Here is a 22,048-nt window from a genome sequence, read left to right as displayed (position 1 = left end):
TCTAAAGGCTGTTGTTTTGGGTGCCCTTCTTATACCCATTTGCCCTTTGAAGTAGGCATACTTCAGAGCAAATTCTCTCTTGAATGTGAAATCCTGCCTTGCCCAGGCCAGGCCCCAGACACACACCAGGGGGTTGGAGACTGCATTGTGTGAGGGCAGACACAGCCCTTTCAGGTGTGATTGACTCCTCCCCTCCCTCCTAGCACAGTTGGCTCATCAGGAAATGCAGACTACATCCCAGCTCCCTTTGTGTCACTGTCTAGTGAGCGATGCAACCAGCCCAACTGTCAAACAGACCCAGACAGGGAATTAACAAACAGGCAGAGTCACAGAAATGGTTTAATCAAGAAAATGCCCACTTTCTAAAAGAAGCATTTTCAAACACACAATCTTAAAATCAACTTTGATAAAAGATGTATTTTTAAATTGTGAGCTAAGAGACCCCAAACTCCATATGTCTATCCGCTCCCAAAGGGAATCTACACTTTAATTATATTTAAAGGCAGCCCCCATGTTAACCTATGAGAGGGATAGGCCTTGCAACAGTGAATAACAAATTTAGCAATATTTCAATGTCAGGACATATACAACACATTACTATGGCCCTCATTACAACGGCGGAAACCGCCAACACAGACAGCCACTTTAACCCTCCGACCGCCAGGGCGGTAGCAGCAAACACTGCGGCGTTCACCGCCAACAGACAGGCGGAAGACAATGTACCGCCCACCCTATTATGAGAAGCCAATGGGGGGTCATTCTGACCCTGGCGGCCGCCAGGGTCACCGACCACGGGAGCACCGCCAACAGGCTGGCGGTGCTCCCAAGGGCATTCTGACCGCTGCGGTTCAGCTGCGGCCAGAAAGGGTAAACCGGCGGTCTCCCGCCGGTTTACCACTGCCCTACAGAATCCTCCATGGCGGCGGAGCGCGCTCCGCCGCCATGCGGATTCTGACACCCCCTACCGCCATCCTGTTCCTGGCGGGAACAGGATGGCGGTAGGGGGTGCCGCGGGGCCCCTGGGGGCCAATGGCATGGGCACTGTAGGGGCCCCCGTAAGAGGGCCCCACAAAGTATTTCAGTGTCTGCAATGCAGACACTGAAATACGCGACGGGTGCCACTGCACCCGTCGCACCCCTGCAACTCCGCCGGCTCCATTCGGAGCCGGCATCCTCGTTGCAGGGGCATTTCCGCTGGGCCGGCGGGCGCTCTTTTGGAGAGCGCCCGCCGGCCCAGCGGAAATGTAAGAATGGCCGCCGCGGTCTTTTGACCGCAGTGCGGTCATTTGTCGGCGGGACTTTGGCGGGCGGCCTCCGCCGCCCGCCAATGTCGGAATCAGGCCCAATCTGCCAGTTTTTCCGGGGCAGTACCAACGACATCAAAAGCATGGCAGAAACAATACACTGAAGGGGAACCACTCACCTTCCGACACTCCACGAAGAACCAGGACACCATAGAGCCCGAATTGCAGGTCCTCCCCATGTTGGTGTATCTATGAATTCACCAGGAAATCAAAAGAAGGTGGCGGCGACAACGACGGTGAGTACTGTACCTAGCACACAGTGGAGGGGGTAAAAGAGAGTTACACACACACGTGGTACGCAACACCCCCACCCCCCACTCTCACCCACAACACCATACACACTAACACATCCAACAACACGACAGATACACCCCGTCGCCCCCTGGAAGAACACAAGGACAAAAGGAAATGAGGTTAACCAGTGATATTTTGGAACATTCAGATTTAGCAATTGATTACAAATAATTCAGTATATACAAACATTTACATTATGTACAGAAGGCCGTACACCGTCCTTTGTAAATGTCCGTGGACCAGTGGTCCCAAAAATCATGGGGGAAGCCCACACATGGCACCTGCCTCAAAACGGAGAGAACACTGCAAGGGCATCAGGTCAAAAAAACACAGGCACCTCAGGGGGATGGGGAAGGGGAGCACCTCAGCAGGAAGATGGTACTGCGCTACTGCTCCTGGAGGGGACACCATGCCCACAGCTTGATCCTGGGGAGTGCAAAGCCACAGTCTCTCAAGTGGGTGGTTTGGCCACTGCTTGGTCCTGGGGAGTGCAAAGCCACGGTCTCTCTTGTGGGTGGTTTGCCCACTGCTTGGTCATGGGGAGTGCAAAGCCACAGTCTCTCAAGTGGGTGGTGTGCACACTGCTTGGTCCTGGGGAGTGCAAAGCCACAGTCTCTCAAGTGGGTGGTTTGCCCACTGTTTGGTCCTGGGGAATGCAAAGCCACACTCTCTCTAGTGGGTGCATTGCCCACTGCTTGGTCCTGTGGAGTGCAAAGCCACAGTCTCTCTAGTGGATGCCTTCTTCCACTGGTTCTGGAGGGGGCCCTGTGCCCAGTGTGCTTCATCCTGCCAAGGAAGTGGTGAGTGGATGCCTTCTTCCACTGGTTCTGGAGGGGGCCTTGTGGCCAGTCTGCTTCATCCTGCCAAAGAAGAGGTGAGTGGATGCATCTCTCCACTGGTTCTGGAGGGGGCCTTGTACTCAGCCTGCTTCATCCTGCCAAGGAAGGGGTGAGTGGATGCATCTCTCCACTGGTTCTGGAGGGGGCCTTGTGCCCAGTGATGCTGCACCTGGGGTGTGGCAGTACCCATACTCTCACCTACGTGTCTGAGCTACAAGATGTGCAGGGAACAGGTAGCATGATACTCCATGGAGGCAGAGCCACACTCCATCCTGCGGCGACTTAGGCTGCAAACTGCTGGTAGTGCCAGTGCTGGTGGTGGTGCCTCATGTGGTGTGTGCAGGGTCCAAGACGTCTCCTGCAGTCTCTGACAGCTGCCCACTGGGGATGCTGCTGATGTTCGAAGTAGTGACACCGTCAGGGCATGTGGGGGTGCAGGTGGCAGTGGCTGCGGCGGTGGCTGCGGCGGTGGCTGTGGTGGTGGCTGCGGCAGAAATGCTGCCGGTGCTGCCCGTGGTGCAGGTATCTGTAGTAGTGGAGGGAGACACCAGACCGTATCCGGCAGCCTCGATGGCTGATCACTGTGGAGGATGCTGGTGACTGACATTGTGGCAGCGGCGGTGCAGGGGGTTGTGCTGATGGAGGGGCAGGTGGCAGTGCAGGTGGCGGTGAGTGCGGCGGTGCTGACCGTGGTACAGGTTGCTGGCCTGTCTGGGAAATTGGTCACCAGCCCATCACCAGGAGGCTTCGTGCCCTGAAGTGACTTGCCCTTGCTTTTGTGGCCCCTCCCCACCTTGGTAGTCGCTGCTGGGACCTTGGCACTGTCCTGAGGCCTTGCTAGATGGGTGGTGTGACTTTTCCCTGCTGCATGCCGGCCCCTTCGTAACCTTGGCAGGTGACAGAATCTGGTGGTCCTTACCATCTGTAGGTGGCACACTGGCAGCCCTGACGGGTGCCCCCTTAGATCCTCCCGGACTTGCAGGGACCAAAGTGGACGCCGATTTGGTGACTGAGGTGCTGGCCTGGGATCTAGACATCCTGGCCCTAGGGGAAGGACGGGGGAAGGTGTAGGAAAAAGAGCAACATTAGCTAGGAAAAGTTTTTTTGACACACTGGGATGGGAAGATGGAGGGGGTGTGGGAGTGTAGGAAGAGGTGGTGGTTGTAGGAGGTGTACGTCTGCTGAGTTTGGGTGAAGGTACATGGGCTGGAGGCTGTTGTGAGGTAGGTGGCTGTTGAGTGGCGTGTGCCTGCATTTGGGTACTTTGGGAGGAAGGCTCACAGACACACTGGGAGAGGACACAGGGGACGTGTGAATGGTTGTGGGGGTGGTGACTGCTCGTGAGGGGTGTGTTGTGATGGGCGTGCTGTTGATTGAGGCAGTGGATGAAGATGTAGTGCATGCAGGTGTGAGTGGAGACGATACTTGGAGGGAGGTGGAGGAAGAGGAGGAGGGGGACACAGTGGAGGCAGTGGATGTTGGTATGTGTGCATGGGTATGGTGCTTGTGTGAGTGCCTCTGTGGGATGTGTGGTGCTTATGTTTGCCTGAGCCACTCTTGTGTGTTGATGTGTGTGCATGCTGGTCTGATGGTGTGCTTGGGATAGGCAGAGGTACTGGGGATTGGGTCTGGGTAGAGGAGGTTGGAGGGGGGATGCTGGACACAGGGACAATGGCTGCCATCAGTGCTGAGGCCAGAGGCTGAAATGCTCTCTGTTGGGCTGCTTGGCCAGAATGAATGCCCTCCAGGTATGCATTTGTTTGTTGCAAATGCCTCTCAACACCCTGGATGGCATTCAGAATGGTAGACTGCCCAACAGTGAGGGATCTCAGGAGGTCAATAGCCTTCTCACTGAGGGCAGCAGGGCTGACTGGGGCAGGGCCTGAGGTGCCTGGGGCGAAGGAGATGCTCACCCTCCTGGGTGAGCGGGCACGGGACAGGCGCTGAGGGGCTGCTGGGAGGGCAGTGCTGGTTGGGGGGTGGCGGCTGTACCTGTTGATGCGGTGGGCACAGAGGGGCCCGCCACCGCAAGGGAGCTCCCATCAGAGGAGGAGTCGTTGTCGCTGGTCTCTGCTCCTGTCCCTGCCGTGGAGCTCCCCTCGCCCGCCATCCCACTGGTGGCTTCAGACTCCATAGCTTCCCCCATCAGGGCCAAGTGGGATGCAGCTCCCTCCTGCTCCGGTGCCAATGCTCCTCCGCCTGATGATGCTATTGCACACAAGAACAGAGAGACCACAAAAAGTTGTGGGAAAGACAGAAGAAAGACATGTTCAGTTCATACAACACCACTACTGTTGGCGGACACAACAGACAGTGAGCAGCCCTCTGCTCTACGCCATGCACTTATAGTTCCTAGATTTTTCACATGCCCATGGGGTACGAGGCCTAAGCCCAATTGCTGCACACCTGGAAGTCACAGGAGCCTGACTAGGTGTAGATGGCTCTTACCACTAGTGGGGTTGGGGTGCCACATAGCCTGCCTCACAAGGGACCTTGCCTACCAAGATCGCCCTGGCCTAGGGGATCCCAATGCTCACCCCTCCCCAGACACCTCATAATGCATGCAGAGTCAGCTGAATGAGAGTGTACTCACCCCCTTGTGGCTGCTGTGATGCCCTCAAGTGCCCATTCAACTCCGGATAGGCCACCGCCAGGATCCGGAACATCAGGGGGGTCATGGTGCGACGGGCAACCCTCCCACGTTGGGAGGCCATCCCCAGCTGGGCCTCCACTGTCTTCTTGCACCAGCAGCGCAGGTCCTCCCATCTTTTACGGCAGCGGGTGCTCCGTCTGTGGTAGACCCCCAGGGTCTGGACGTCCTTGGCGATGGCACGCCAAATAGCCTTCTTCTGGTGGGCGCTGACCTAGAGGAATGGTACAGGGGGAAAGGACATTACTCACCCGGCCGGACCGTCATACTCATTGCCCACCAGTTCCCACCCATGCCATGACGCACATACACTCACCATCCACATATGTAGGGTTCAGCCCCCCTATGTATCTTCCAGCCACAACACTCAAAGCAGGCATTGTCCATTCAGCATGCTCACAGTGTACTCACCTGTTTGTCTGGAAGACCGTACAGTTGCGTGTACTGGGGGAGGACCCCATCCACTAGTTTCTCCAACTCCTCCGAAGTGAAGGCAGGGGCCCTTTCCCCAGACAAATGAGCCATCGTTGCTTCCAGACACAGGTCACAACAGCACTTGCAGTGTAGGTCCTCTCCTGTTGAAGGTCAGGTATCAAGTGAGGGAACAGACAGAAAATGGTGGTCACGTCCGCGGTGGTGCGTACCGTCACCGCCGGCGTACATCGCCATTGGATCCTCTGACCCATAGGTCCCAATGTTAACCAATGCTGAATTGCGCTGCGGTCTTCGACCGCGACGGTGTACAGCGCCAGCGCAGTTACCTCATATCCCCTTGTCCCACCTTACAGGTCAGGCAGCCACCATTTCAGGGGGCCACATGGCATTAATAATAACTGCGTCACACCTATCTAGGCCTGGAATACACACAGTTACAGGCACATTGCGGATTAACAAATTTCTGCAAATTACATTTTGTGATACCTCAGTGTTGGCTGACTCTCTGCTCGCTGTTCTCCTTCATAGGGCACTTCTGCTGGGGCAGGTGATGAGATGGCGGCATCCTCCGGTGTACAGACCCCTGGTGGACTTGTCGACAATGGAAGAGATGCACATCACAGTCACATACAGAGCTGATCGTGCAACAATCCAGGAACTCTGTGCCCAGTTGGAGCCAGACCTGATGTCAGCTATCCGCCATCGCACAGGGATGCCCCCTCTAGTGCAGGTCCTGTCAGTACTCCATTTCCTGGCAAGTGGTTCCTTTCAAACAACAGTGGCCATTGCATCAGGGATGTCCCAGCCAATGTTCTCTTACGTGTTGTCCAGAGTGTTGTCTGCCCTACTGAAACACATGCGCAGCTACATCGTGACCCCTCAGGTGGAGGATTTGCTCACAGTGAAAGGTGAATTCTATGCCCTGGGACATATCCCCAACATCATAGGTGCCATTGATGGGACACATGTGGCATTAGTACCCCCACGCAGGAGTGAACAGGTGTACAGAAACCGGAAGGGCTACCATTCGATGAATGTGCAGATGGTGTGTTTGGCAGACCAGTACATCTCCCATGTGAATGTCAAGTTTCCTGGCTCAGTGCATGACGCTTACATTTTGAGGAATAGCACCATCTCTTATATGATGGGGTAAATCCAGAGGCACCGTGTGTGGCTATTAGGTGAGGCCAAGGACCCAATACAGTGAGAATAGGTGTCTGGGTATGGGGTTGTCCCTAAGGGTTAGTGATATTTGCGGGTGACTCTGTCATGGCTACTGACCCCAGTGAGGAATCCCAGGACAAGGGCAGAGGAACACTACAATGAGGCACATGGGTGAACTAGGAGGGTTCCGGTGCCTCCATATGACAGGTGGTTCCCTATACTACTCACCAAAGAAGGTGTGCCAGATCATCGTGGCCTGCTGTATGCTGCACAACCTGGCTTTGCGAGGTGCCTTTTCTACAGGAGGATGGGCCAGCTGGTGGTCTTGTGGCAGCTGTGGAGCCTGTTGACAGTGAAGAAGAGGAGGCAGAAGAAGAGGATATCAACAACCGAAACAACATAATCATGCAATACTTCCAGTGAGACACAGGTAAGAAGATGTCACTGTCTCCCACATCTCATACTATTGTTGGAGCTAGCATAAGTCTGTCCTTTTCACTCAGTGTATGGACCCTGACTTGTCACTTTGCCTTTCCATTTCACAGATGTGAACATCAGTATGTGCACAAGTAAATTGACATTGCTATATTCCATGGTTATTGCAATTACACATTTGTGAAAGCACAGACTGACTCCAGATTGTTTTGTGATTGAAGTGTGTTTGTTTCTGTGCTAATAAGTGGAGGGGGTTGTAAAAAGGGCTAGGCGGATGGTGGAGGAATGTCCATGGCAGAGTCCAGTCTATTTGTTTCACAGGTACATTGTCCAAAGGGGCATAGGAAGTAGTGCAATGGCAGTTTAAGGATGGACAGGGTGACAAAGTGGGACAGAAGGGTGACATTCAGGGGGTTCTCATTTCCTGGCGGGGGTCGTGGCAATGTTCTCTGTCTTGTTCCTGGATCTCAGGGACCATTTGTGGGGTGGTTCTCCATCTGCAGGGGGTGGGGTGCTGGTGTCTTGTTCCTGTAGCGGTGCCTCCTGTCCACTAGCGCCGGCAGAGGTGGAGGGCTGTTCATCATCCAGGCTAGTGTCAGGGGCCCCTTGTTGTGCCACTGTGTCCCTTCTGGTGTTGACAAGGTCTTGCAGCACCCCTGCAATGGTGACCAGTGTGTTGTTAATGGACTTCAAGTCCTCCCTGATCCCAAGGTAGTGTTCCTCCTGCAGCCGCTGGGTCTCCTGAAACTTGGCCAGTACGGTTGCCATCGTCTCCTGGGAATGATGGTACGCTCCCATGATGTTGGAGAGGGCCTCGTGGAGAGTGGGTTCCCTTGGCCTGTCCTCCCCCTCTCGCACAGCAGTCATCCCAGCTTCCCTATTGTCCTGTGTCTCTGTCCCCTGAACCGTGTGCCCATTGCCACTGCCCGCAGGTCCCTAATCATCCTGTGTTAGTGGGGTTGCCTGGGTTCCCTGTAGTGGTGGACACACTGCTGATTGATGTGTCCTGGGGACAGAGGGATGGGCCAGCTGGGTGGGTGCTGTGCTGGTGTTTCCTGAGGGGGGAGGGTCTGTGGTGGCTTGTGACTGTGTCAGGGGAACCGACTGTCCCGAGGTCCTTGATGGGCCGGGCTGGTCATCTTGATCCAGTTGTGCAGAGCTGCTGCCATCACTGTGGGTCTCTTCTGTGGGGGACTAGATATGTCTGACATCTCCTGTCCGGTGACGTTGGTTAGGGGTCCTGTAGGGGTGTAAAAGCATAATAATTTCATCTGTGTGTACCATTGTGTGCAATGGGTGAGTGACCCTCTACTCCAGTGCTTGCATTCTTGCCTTGGTCCTTGTGTGATAGTTGGTTTGGGGTCTGTGTGGGTATCTGTACTGGACATGCTTTGGTGATGGGTGTCCATGCATTGGTGTTACATGCAGGGATTGTTTTTGGGATGTGTGGGTTGTGTTGGTGGGGTGTTGGGGTGATGGGTGTGAGGGTAAGGGTGGGTTATGTGATGGCATGAAGGTAGGGTGGGGGATAAAGTAGTAAAGATTTGCCTTATCAGAGTCCAGTCCTCCTGCTACTCCTGGGAGGCCCTCAGGATTCAGTATTGCCAAGACTTGCTCCTCCCATGTTGTTAGTTGTGGTGGAGGAGGTGGGGGTCCACCGCCAGTCCTCTTTACTGCAATCTGGTGACTGGAGACTACGGAACGCACCTTTCCCCGTAGGTCATTCCACCTCTTCCTGATGTCATCCCTAGTTCTTGGATGTTGTCCCACTGCGTTGACCCTGTCGACAATTCTGCACATTCCTTGCAATGGATGTCTGCTGCACCTGTGATCCGAATAGCTGTGGCTCTACCCGGACGATTTCCTCCACCATGACCCTGAGCTCCTCCTCAGAGAACCTGGGGTGTCATTAAGGCTCCATGATATGGTGTGGGTGATGTGTGAGATGGTGTGTGTTGTGATGTGTGAGGGGATGTGTTGTTGTGTGTTGTTTGAGGTGCGTGGATGTTGTGTAAGTGATGGTGTTGTGTGTCTTTGGATGCTGCTTTCAAATTTCTGGTATTAAGGGTTTGTCCGTAATGTGGGTGTGTGTTTTTTATTGGATTGGTTGTGTGGGTGTGGTGCGTGTATGTGTATCAGGTGTGTGTATTTCGAATTGTCCAATGTGGTGGTGTGTGTGTATTTTGAGCGCGGCGGTGTGTACCGCCAATGTTTTACTGCGGTTTAAAGTCTGCCACGTTGATTTGGGGGTCGTGATAGTGTAGGCATATTCTTGTTGGTGTCACGGTGTCGGTTTTGGTATTGCCAGTTTATCACTGACCTTTGGTGTGGCAGACTTGTGTGGGTGTCTATATTGTGGTGAATTCCGAGCTGTGGGTCGTAATACCTGTAGCGGAATTCCGCGGCCGCAGCGGTATGTTGGCGGTCTTCTGCACGGTGGTAAGCAGGATTTACCGCAAGGGTTGTAATGAGGGCATAAGACTCCTCTCAAAGGAAGAAACTCACCTTATTAGGAACATATTTTCTTCTAAATCATCTGTAGCACAGCTAATGTTTGAATGTATTTAACAACAAAAATCAATTGTGTGCCTAATGCATACGATTCAAGGATGTACATCTTTTAATTAACAATTACTACAACTGAAAAGGAACAACTAATATAATTTTGATCAATAAATAAAGTGGAACACCAAGGAGTAACAATATTATTGAGTGAAGAACTAGAATGAAAACTGAATTATTTGGAAAAGTCTGTTTGCAAAACTGCAGGATTAAAAGCGTGTTATCATGTTTGTAAGAACTCTAGGGTGCTTTTGCAGCATAATTTAATTTTTGAAGAATGATTAGTTAATGGAGCCATGGGAACATTAATTGATTTCATTTTGCATTCCAACAGAAAAGACTTTCAGTATCTAGCAATTTAATTTGATGATATTGAAGGTGTAAAACAGATAGGAAGGTCGGTTGAGCGTTTCTTACTTGCAAAAGACCTGTATGTTTGCAGAAAGCAATTTCCAATATCTCTAGCATATGCTGTAACAATACATAAGTATCAAGGTTTAAGTGTAGGTGCAGCATTTATTAATGTTGGTAGCACGGTATTCAACTAAGGTATGTCTTATGTAGCTCTGTCACACTTTAGAACTTTGTCTAAGTTTGTATATAACAAAGGTTGATGAGAGTAAAATGAATGCTGATTCCAGTTGCGAACTGGAGTATAACGGTTTGAGAAACCTGTGGGCTTTTTGTAAATTGGGTTAGTTCCAAGATGTGGAGCAAACAGGTTTCTCAAACGGTTGTACTCCAGTTCGCAACTGGAATCAGTTGAGAACTGGAGCTCAACCTTTTGAGTAGAACTTTGAGAAACCTGTATGCTCAACATCTAGGACCTAGTTCAATTTACAAAAAGCCTAAAATCTTATCAAAATGAAAAAAAAATCAAAGGAACAGTGTGATGTTCCTGACAAAAATATGAAAGGAGAAATTAAAGAAGTATTGGAGAAAACTAATACAAAAAGAGATGGTGAAATTGTAGCTTACCATATCAAATATCTCTGGAGTCAACTGCTATGCTAATATAGTTCTCAATGCACTGTTCTGTTTACCTATTCTGGTTCATGAAAGTAAACAGAGAAAGGAAAAACAATTACGCTCTGCATTAATGGATACACTGACACACTAAGGCACACACTAACATAACAAGGTACATGCCTATCCATACACTGATACACCCAAGCGGACAGTGACATACAGACTAACACACCTAAGCACACACTAATACATACACTAACACACACAGATACACAGTTATGCACACACTGACACACCCAGACAGACACTGATATACACACTGACACACCCAGGGACATAATGAAAAACATGAATGAATGAAAAATTCAGTGAATACTAATGCTGACACTAACACACCCACACACACACTGGAACACACTAATACATACACTGACACACCCAAAACATACTGATGCATACACTGACACACCCAAACACACACTGCTGCACATGCTAAGACACCCAGGTACAAACTGATGCATACACTGAAACACCAAGGCACACAGTGATGCATTCAGAGACACACCAAGACACACACTGATGCAAACACTTTCACACCCATTCACACACCGATGCATACACTTAAACCCCCAAGCACTCACTGATGCATTCAGTGACACATGCAGGCGCACACTGATGCATACACTAACACACCTAAGTACACACTGATGCATACGCTGATGCATGCACTGACGATGCATACATTGATACACCCAAGCACACACTGGTGCATTCATTGACACACCCAAGTACACAATGATGCATGCATTGAGACACCTAGGCACGCACTGATATGTACACTGACACACCCAGGCACACATTGATGCATACACTGACACACCCAGGCACACACTGGTGCATTCAGTGACACACTCAAGTACACAATGATGCATGCATTGAGACACCTAGGCACACTCTGATACGTACACTGACATACCCAGGCACACACTGATGCATTCAGAGACAGACCCAGACACACACCGATGCACACACTGATAAATGCCGCCATATAATAATGCGGACACTGACACACCCAGACACACACTGATGCATACAATGACACACTTAGGAACAGCTGTCCCTTTTATTTAGTTATTGCTTTCATGGTATGTTGGCCTTTGTTTTATCTGTAAATTGTTAAGATGCAATTGAGTCTGAGTTGCAGTAGAGCTCTGTTGTGCAGGAGGAAGAACTGAGATGTTCTTTTGAATTTGGCTAGATATATGATGAACAATTGCTGATTAGGGCATGCATGGGAGATAAATTGATTTCACAGTAATAAATTGCTCTTTGTACATCCTAATAAGACATGATTTTCATCAAACATACAGATGAATAAACTACTGAATAATATGGGTCAAGCTCTTTATTATATTGTATGTGCATTTCATATGTAGAATAGGAACATCTAGCCTTGTTGGGACATGGATTCCGGAATTAATTTTGAGTTTATGTGAGAGTCCCTCCAAAGGTTTTCAGATGATATGCACAAAATCATGAATTGGATTAGGATTAAATAGAATAGAAAAAAAACTTCAATTCAGGAGCTTTTCTGCCTAAAGAGCGTGATTGAGGGGCAGTCAGTGGACATCCTAGAGTGCTTCTCTTCACCAGCTCCTATTTAAGGCATGTGGGACTCCTGCAGCATGGGAACTGCTTCAAATCCAGGAGTTTACTGCCCAAGAAGTATGGTGTGAGGGGCAGTCAGTGGACATTTGCACTACAGGTCCCAGAGAGCATCTCTTCATCAGTGTGCTACTTAAGGCGCATGGGACTCCCGCAGCAGGGGACGTGCTTCAATCTAGAAGTTTACTGCCCAAGGAGCATGATGTGAGGGGCAGTCAATGGACATTTGCACCACAGTACCCAGAGTGCTTCCCTTTACCAGGGTACTACAGTGGTAGTGGGACGCTCGCAGGACACGCCTGGGCATGTGCCCATGTGAAAACCAGGCCAAGACGGGCCCGTCTCAGCCCATCATTGAACAGCAGAGGCCGGGCTTGGCCATCCCTCCTTACTCTGCAAGCTGGTTTTGGAAGGTAATGAGGAACTTTAAGGAGGATCGTTATTTATCAAGGCATTTGTTTGAGCCTGTTAAGGATTTCTTTAGCTCCTTGTTTATCCATTGCTCTTTTTTCACTCTGGGCAAACTCATCTATTTGATTCCATCTTTTGCTTAACTGCCCCCCACACAATGTTTACTTATGCAAGATGGGCAAATGAAAGTCAGCTGGTGCAGGTACTGTGTCTGGCATGCATAAGCAGGCATCTTCCATGACTGATAATTTTTTGGTTAGGACGGTTGATGCTAATACAAATGAAATACATTTGGTAGAAATTAGGTTATAACATGGTCGAGTCAACTCAGGCCTTAATAAATAAGGTGACTCCTTGTCTAATTGGCTATCACAAAATTTGCTGGGAAGGTAGGACTTAATGAAGGAGATAATCATGGAATTGCGGGTTGGCATATTTGGTCTTTTATCTCATGTAAGTCCAGACAATACAATTGTTATCAACTCTTGTAACCCTGGGTTATCAGGGGACATTCATGCCAGAGTAAGCGCTGGAGGGGTGAAACAAAGTCAGATAAAAATCTTGCTGCTTGTTTTCTTTTATTGTCACCTGAATCAAGCGTGGAATAATGTTTCTTTTGTCAATTCTCAACCTCAGGTGGCTTTCAATAGTGGAAATGATGTATTGGACTTTTTTGCTTATGCAGGGTCATCCCCAATCTTTTTGCCTCCTGCCTCCTATTTTTTTCTGACCTGTTGCTGTTGGTTTTTGAACTCTGAGCACTTGACCACTGCAAACCAGTGCTAAAGGGCATATGCTCCCTGTGTAAATTGTATGTAATTGGTTTATCCATGATTGGCATATTTGGTTTACTAGTACATCCCTAGTAAAGTGCACTAGAGGTGCCAGGGCCTGTAAATCAAATGCTACTAGTGGGCCTGCAGCACTGGTTGTGCCACTGTAGGAGGCTGGCCTGGTTTGTAGTGGGTACCAAGGGGTACTTACACTCTGCACCAGGTCCAGGTATCCCTTATTAGTGTAGAAGAGGTGTCTAGCAGCTTAGGCTGATAGAAAAGGGTAGCTTAGCAGAGCAGCTTAAGCTGAACTAGGAGACATGCAAAGCTCCTACTATACCACTGGTGTCATATGCACAATATCATAAGAAAACACAATACACAGATATACTAAAAATAAAGGTACTTTATTTTTATGACAATATGCCAAAAGTATCTCAGTGAGTACCCTCAGTGTGAGGATAGCAAATATACACAAGATATATGTACACAATACCAAAAATATGCAGTAATAGCAATAGAAAGCAATGCAAGCAATGTACAGTCACAATAGATTGCAATGAGAGCACATAGGTATGGGGGCAACACAAACCATATACTCTAGAAGTGGAATGCGAACCACGAATGGACCCCAAACCTATAGGAGCTTGTAGAGGGTCGCTGGGACTGTAAGAAAACAGTGAGGGTTAGAAAAATAACCCACCCCAAGACCCTGAAAAGTAGGTGTAAAGTGCACCTAAGTTCCCCAAAGAGCACAGAAGTCGTGATAGGAGAATTCTGCAAGAAAGACCAACACCAGCAATGCAACAACGATGGATTTCCGGACGAGAGTACCTGTGGAACAAGGGGACCAAGTCCAAGAGTCGCGACAAAGTCGAGATTGGGCAGATGCCCAGGAAATGCCAGCTGAGGATGCAAAGACGCTGCCACCGAATGGTAGAAGCTGTGGTTTCTGCAAGAACGAAGAGGACTAGGAACTTCCCCTTTGGAGGATGGATGTCCCACGTCATGAAGAAGCTTGCAGAGGTGTACCCACGCAGAAAGACCGCAAACAAGCCTTGCTAGCTGCAAGGGTCGCGGTTAGGATTTTTGGATGCTGCTGTGGCCCGGAGGGACCAGGATGTCGCCAATTGCGTGAGGAGACAGAGGGGGCGCCCAGCAAGACAAGGAGCCCTCTCAGAAGCAAGCAGCACCCGCAGAAGTGCTGGAAAAGGCACTACGAAGAGGAGTGAACCGGAGCTCACCCGAAGTCACAAAAGAAGATCCCACGACGCCGGAGGACAACTCAGAAGGTTGTGCATTACAGGTTAGAGTGTCAGGGACCCAGGCTTGGCTGTGCACAAAGGAAATCCTGGAAGAGTGCACAGGAGCCGGAGCAGCTGCAAATCATGCGGTACCCAGCAATGCAGTCTAGCGTGGTGAGGCAAGGGCTTACCTCCACCAACTTGGACTGAAGAGTCACTGGACTGTGGGAGTCACTTGGACAGAGTTGCTGAGTTCCAGGGACCACGCTCGTCGTGCTGAGAGGGGACCCAGAGGACCTGTGATGCAGTCTTTTGGTGCCTGCGGTTGCAGGGGGAAGATTCCGTCGACCCACAGGAGATTTCTTTGGAGCTTCTAGTGCAGAGAGGAGGCAGACTACCCCCACAGCATGCACCACAAGGAAAACAGTTGAGAAGGTGGCCAGATCAGCGATACAGGGTTGCAGTAGTCGTCTTTGCTACTTTTTGCGGTTTTGCAGGTGTCCAGAGCAGTCAGCGGTCGATTCCTTGGCAGAAGGTGAAGAGAGAGATGCAGAGGAACTCTGATGAGCTCTTGCATTCGTTATCTAAAGAAGTCCCCAAAGCAGAGACCCTAAATAGCCAGAAAAGGAGGTTGGGCTACTTAGGAAGGAGGATAGTCTAGCAACACAGGTAAGAGCCTATCAGAAGGAGTCTCTGACGTCACCTGCTGGCACTGGCCACTCAGAGCAGTCCAGTGTGCCAGCAGCACCTCTGTTTCCAAGATGGCAGAGGTCTGGAGCACACTGGAGGAGCTCTGGGCACCTCCCAGGGGAGGTGCAGGTCAGGGGAGTGGTCACTCCCCTTTCCTTTGTCCAGTTTCACGCCAGAGCAGGGCTGGGGGATCCTTGAACCGGTGTAGACTGGCTTATGCAGAGATGGGCACCATCTTTGCCCATCAAAGCATTTCCAGAGGCTGGGGGAGGCTACTCCTCCCCATCCCTGACACCTTTTTCCAAAGGGAGAGGGTGTAACACCCTCTCTCTGAGGAAGTCCTTTGTTCTGCCTTCCTGGGCCAAGCCTGGCTGGACCCCAGGAGGGTATAAACCTGTCTGAGGGGTTGGCAGCAGCAGCAGCTGCAGTGAAACCCCGGGAAAGGTAGTTTGGCAGTACCAAGGTCTGTGCTAGAGACTCGAGGAATCATAGAATTGTCTCCCCAATATCCAGAATGGCATTGAGGAGACAATTCCATGATCTTAGACATGTTACACGGCCATTTTCGGAGTTACCATTGTGACGCTGTACATAGGTAGTAACCTATGTACAGTGCACGAGTGTAATGGTGTCCCCGCACTCACAAAGTCTGGGGAATTTGCCCTGAGCAATGTGGGGGCACCTTGGCTAGTGCCAGGGTGCCCACACACTAAGTAACTTAGCACCCAACCTTTACCAGGTAAAGGTTAGACATATACGTGACTTATAAGTTACTTAAGTGCAGTGGTAAATGGCTGTGAAATAACAAGGACGTTATTTCACTCAGGCTGCAGTGGCAGGCCTGTGTAGGAATTGTCAGAGCTCCCTATGGGTGGCAAAAGAAATTCTGCAGCCCTTAGGGATCTCCTGGAACCCCAATACCCTGGGTACCTCAGTACCATATACTAGGGAATTATAAGGGTGTTCCAGTATGCCAATGTGAATTGGTGAAATTGGTCACTAGCCTGTTAGTGACAATTTGTACAGAGAGAGCATAACCACTGAGGTTCTGGTTAGCAGAGCCTCAGTGAGACAGTTAGGCATCACACAGGGAACACATACATATAGGTCACAAACTTATGATCACTGGGGTCCTGGCTAGTAGGGTCCCAGTGACACATAACAAACATACTGGAAACATAGGGTTTTCACTATGAGCACTGGGTGCTGGCTAGCAGGATCCCAGTGAGACAGTGAAAACACCCTGACATACACTCACAAACAGGCCAAAAGTGGGGGTAACAAGGCTAGAAAGAGGCTACTTTCTCACACAACCCCCCCCCCAAACGAAGGACAATAAGGCTAACCTTGGCCAGTTGAGACTTTATTGTCTAAGTGGTGATAAGTAGAGAGTAGCTCTGCAATATACTGGTTACTCCCTTTATAATCCACTATATGGTTACTTCCCTGTGGGGCTGTAAACCACCCTGTTTGAAGTTTTTTAGCTAAGCAACAATGTGAAGATATATTTTCAGAGTTTCTATCAGTAAGTTTTAGTTTAGAGCAGTGGGGATTGTCCACTGAACCTATTTCTAGTGATGAGAATGCCAGACAGGGATGCTGTCTCAGAAAAGCTATAGCTGGGCAAAAACTTTGTCCATATGGCTGGAAGAGAGAACAGGGATGCTGTTTCTCTTGAGTTGGAGCAGGGCAGGGATGCTGTCCTATGAGCTCCACACTAGGGCAGGGATGCTGTCCTAAGTGTTATGAGGTAGTGCAGGGTTTCTGCACTAAAGTTTCTCTGGGAGGGTTGGAGGGATACTCCATGTTAACTAAAATGGTGTTCTTTTTCTCACCAATATGAGTTATCCCACAGAGAGGTACTTTCACCTCAGGGAGTACAGCTATGCCAGCTGATGAATCCCTTGGAACAGGTGCCACCCCAGGAGAGGTTTCTCCCACCACAGGAATGGTATCCTGAATGGCAGGGTGGGTAGGGGATACTGTGATACCCTTTTTACCTGTTGTTGGAGAGGGATCCTGAGTTTTGAGGCCTTCTCTCCTTTGCTTTTTCATTTCAGTAGAAATCAGAGGGAACAATTCCTCAGGGATATCCAGCATGGCTGCATGGGTATAAAACTCTACATCAGCCCAACCTGAGGCCTCTATGTCATTACCTAAGAGACAGTCTACAGGTAAGCTAGGTGACACTACCACCTGCTTAGGGCCAGTAACTCCACCCCAACTAAGCTGTACTATAGCTAAGGGAAGAAACTTAGTGGAGTTATGGACATCAATAATCTTATACTGTTGTCCAATGATGTGTTGTTCAGGAGCCACCAGGTTTTCAGTCACCAAAGTGATACGGGCACCTGTGTCCCTGTAGGCCTGTGCCTCAACACCATTTATTGAAACTGTCTGCCTGTACATATCCATTGTAAGGGGACAAGCAGCCAGTGTGGCAAGGCCAATGACACTAGGTGTGACAGAAACTGTCTTGGGACTGACTACCCCAGTTTCTATGATGGACCCATAAGTGAACCCAACTACACCCTTAGTTTGACTGTTGCCAGCAGTCCCACCACTATTACCACTACTACTAGGGGCACTAGAGCTTGATGTATCAGTGGTGGTAGGCTCAGGGGGTTTACCTGGACAGGACTTATCCCCTGGCCTATGGCCTCTGTTTTTACACACAAAGCACCAAGGCTTTTTAATGTGTGCAGATTGTGAAGAAGAGGAAGAATTTGTTTTATCCCCACCCCCTGAAGAGTGTTTAGGATTTGAAGAAGGATCATTGGTTTTACCCTTATCCCCATGCTTATCCTGAGATTTCTCACCATCTTTCTTCTTGCCATCCTTGTCACCACCTGTATGACCTTTTCTGTTCACTCTTGTTCTGACCCATTTGTCTGCCTTCTTTCCCCATTCTTGGGGAGAGGTCAGATCTGAGTCCACTAGATATTGGTGCAACAAATCAGACACACAGTTATTAAGAATATGCTCTCTCAGGATCAAGTTATATAGGCTTTCATAGTCAGAAACTTTACTGCCATGTAACCACCCCTCCAAGGCCTTCACTGAATGGTCAACAAAGTCTACCCAATCTTCTGAAGACTCCTTTTTGGTTTCTCTGAACTTAATCCTGTATTGTTCAGTGGTTAAGCCAAAACCATCCAGGAGTGCATTATTTAAAACTGTAAAATTATTGGCATCACTTTCCTTAACAGTAAGGAGCCTATCCCTACCCTTTCCACTGAAAGATAGCCATAGGATAGCAGCCCACTGCCTTTGAAGGACCCCCTGTACAACACAGGCCCTCTCAAGTGCAGCAAACCACTTGTTAATGTTAATGTCATCCCCCTCCTTGTAAGGGGGAACTATCTTATGCAGATCCCTAGAATCATGCTCTTTTACAGGATTACTATCTGTAATATTGCTGCTGCCACCATGGGGTCCAAATACCAAACTCTGCCTTTCTTTTTCTAAGCCTAAAGTTTCCCTGTCTAGAGCCAGCTGTTGCTGTTTAAGCTTCAGCCTGGACTCTTCCACTCTCAGTCTACTGAGTTCCCTTTCTAACATTCTGTCATCAGGGTAGGTGGGTTGGGCATGCTTTGACACAGAAGAATGATGTGAAATAACAGAAGGAGACCTGTCCCTAACAGTTGGCACCCTAACAACCTGGCCTAAAGGAATACCATCCCTACTGTGATGAGAGCTCACATTAGTACCAGCTATGCTAGGGGGTCTGCTAAGGGGCAGGTTGGAAAGAATACCATCTAACATTCTTACTGGGGCTACCCCAGAATCAGAGTGTGAACCATCTGCTAACTTCTCACCAGATGTGCCAGCTAAGGCCTTATCCTTTTCAATGAGCATGTTAACTAACAATTCTCTAGAGGGATTCTTCCCTACCCCTGAACCTCTATCAATGCAGAGACTCCTTACACCTTTCCAGTTAAGGTGGTCATAAGCTGTGCTGGCCAGATCAAGAGTTTGACCTGTACCAGACATGATAGAAAAAGGTTTAAGGGACAGAAAAGGAAAGAAAACATTTCAGAACTTTTTAAGGAAACAGAAAAAAAAAACTTTTTCAACTTTTTAAGAAACTTTTTGAAAGTTTTAGAGGTACTTTTCAGCACTTAGCAATAGAGTAAGAGAAGAAAATCAAAACTTTTTGGTTAGGTGTACATACACTGAACTTGTTTTGTATATTTTTCTCTTATGAAAAGTACAAAATGACAAAGTGGTAAGTAGTTGCAAGTACTTATCCCACCGCTGCACAATCAATGTAGGAGGCTGGCCTGGTTTGTAGTGGGTACCAAGGGGTACTTACACTCTGTGCCAGGTCCAGGTATCCCTTATTAGTGTAGAAGAGGTGTCTAGCGGCTTAGGCTGATAGAAAAGGGTAGCTTAGCAGAGCAGCTTAGGCTGAACTAGGAGACATGCAAAGCTCCTACTATACCACTGGTGTCATATGCACAATATCATAAGAAAAAACAATACACAGATAAACTAAAAATAAAGGTACTTTATTTTTATGACAATATGCCAAAAGTATCTCAGTGAGTACCCTCAGTGTGAGGATAGCTAATATACACAAGATATATGTACACAATACCAAAAATATGCAGTAATAGCAATAAAAAGCAATGCAAGCAATGTACAGTCACAATAGATTGCAATGAGAGCACATAGGTATAGAGGCAACACAAACCATATACTCTAGAATTAGAATGCGAACCACGAATGGACCACAAACCTATGTGAGCTTGTAGAGGGTCACTGGGACTGTAAGAAAACAGTGAGGGTTAGAAAAATAGCCCACCCCAAGACCCTGAAAAGTAGGTGTAAAGTGCACCTAAGTTCTCCAAAGAGCACAGAAGTCGTGATAGGGGAATTCTGCAAGGAAGACCAACACCAGCAATGCAACAATGATGGATTTCCGGACGAGAGTACCTGTGGAACAAGGGGACCAAGTCCAAGAGTCGCGACATAGTCGAGATTGGGCAGATGCCCAGGAAATGCCAGCTGAGGATGCAAAGACGCTGCCACCAAATGGTAGAAGCTGTGGTTTCTGCAAGAACGAAGAGGACTAGGAACTTCCCCTTTGGAGGATGCATGTCCCATGTCGTGAAGAAGCTTGCAGAGGTGTTCCCACGCAGAAAGACCACAAAAAAGCCTTGCTAGCTGCAAGGGTCGCGGTTAGGATTTTTGGATGCTGCTGTGGCCCAGGAGGGACCAGGATATCGACAATTGCGTGAGGAGACAGAGGGGGCGCCCAGCAAGAGAAGGAACCCTCTCAAAAGCAAGCAGCACCCGCAGAAGTGCCGGAACAGGCACTACGAAAAAGAGTGATCCAGAGCTCACCCGAAGTCACAAAAGAAGATCCCACGACGCCAGAGGGCAACTCAGAAGGTTGTGCACTGCGTGTTAGAGTGTTGGGGACCCAGGCTTGGCTGTGCACAAAGGAAATCCTGTAAGAGTGCACATGAGCCGGAGCAGCTGCAAATCACATGGTACCCAGCAATGCAGTCTAGTGTGGTGAAGCAAAGACTTACCTCCACCAAACCTGGACTGAAGAGTCACTGGACTGTGGGAGTCACCTGGACAGAGTTGCTGAGTTCCAGGGACCACGCTCGTCGTGCTGAGAGGGGACCCAGAGGACTGGTGATGCAGTCTTTTAGTGCCTGCGGTTGCAGGGGGAAGATTCCGTCGACCCACAGGAGATTTCTTCGGAGCTTCTAGTGCAGAGAGGAGGCAGACTACCCCCACAGCATGCACCACCAGGAAAACAGTCGAGAAGGTGGCCGGATCAGCAATACAAGGTTGCAGTAGTCGTCTTTGCTACTTTGTTGCGGTTTTGCAGGCGTCCAGAGCAGTCAGCGGTCGATTCCTTGGCAGAAGGTGAAGAGAGAGATGCAGAGGAACTCTGATGAGCTCTTGCATTTGTTATCTAAAGAATTCCCCAAAGCAGAGACCCTAAATAGCCAGAAAAGGAGGTTTGGCTACTTAGGAAGGAGGATAGTCTAGCAACACAGGTAAGAGCCTATCAGAAGGAGTCTCTGACGTCACCTGCTGGCACTGGCCACTCAGAGCAGTCCAGTGTGCCAGCAGCACCTCTGTTTCCAAGATGGCAGAGGTCTGGAGCACACTGGAGGAGCTCTGGGCACCTCCCAGGGGAGGTGCAGGTCAGGGGAGTGGTCACTCCCCTTTCCTTTGTCCAGTTTCGCGCCAGAGCAGGGCTGGGGGATTCCTGAACAGGTGTAGACTGGCTTATGCAGAGATGGGCACCATCTATGCCCATCAAAGCATTTCCAGAGGCTGGGGGAGGCTACTCCTCCCCATCCCTGACACCTTTTTCCAAAGGGAGAGGGTGTAACACCCTCTCTCTGAGGAAGTCCTTTGTTCTGCCTTCCTGGGCCAAGCCTGGCTGGACCGCAGGAGGGCAGAAACCTGTCTGAGGGGTTGGCAGCAGCAGCAGCTGCAGTGAAACCCCAGGAAAGGTAGTTTGGCAGTACCCTGGTCTGTGCTAGAGACTCGGGGGATCATGGAATTGTCTCCCCAATGCCAGAATGGCATTGGGGTGACAATTCCATGATCTTAGACATGTTACATGGCCATGTTCGGAGTT

This window comes from Pleurodeles waltl, chromosome 7 (assembly GCF_031143425.1).
Source record: "Pleurodeles waltl isolate 20211129_DDA chromosome 7, aPleWal1.hap1.20221129, whole genome shotgun sequence".
NCBI classification, from domain to species: Eukaryota; Metazoa; Chordata; class Amphibia; order Caudata; family Salamandridae; genus Pleurodeles; species Pleurodeles waltl.
The sequence above is the reverse complement of the archived record's forward strand: the minus strand, read 5'-3'. Positions refer to the sequence as shown.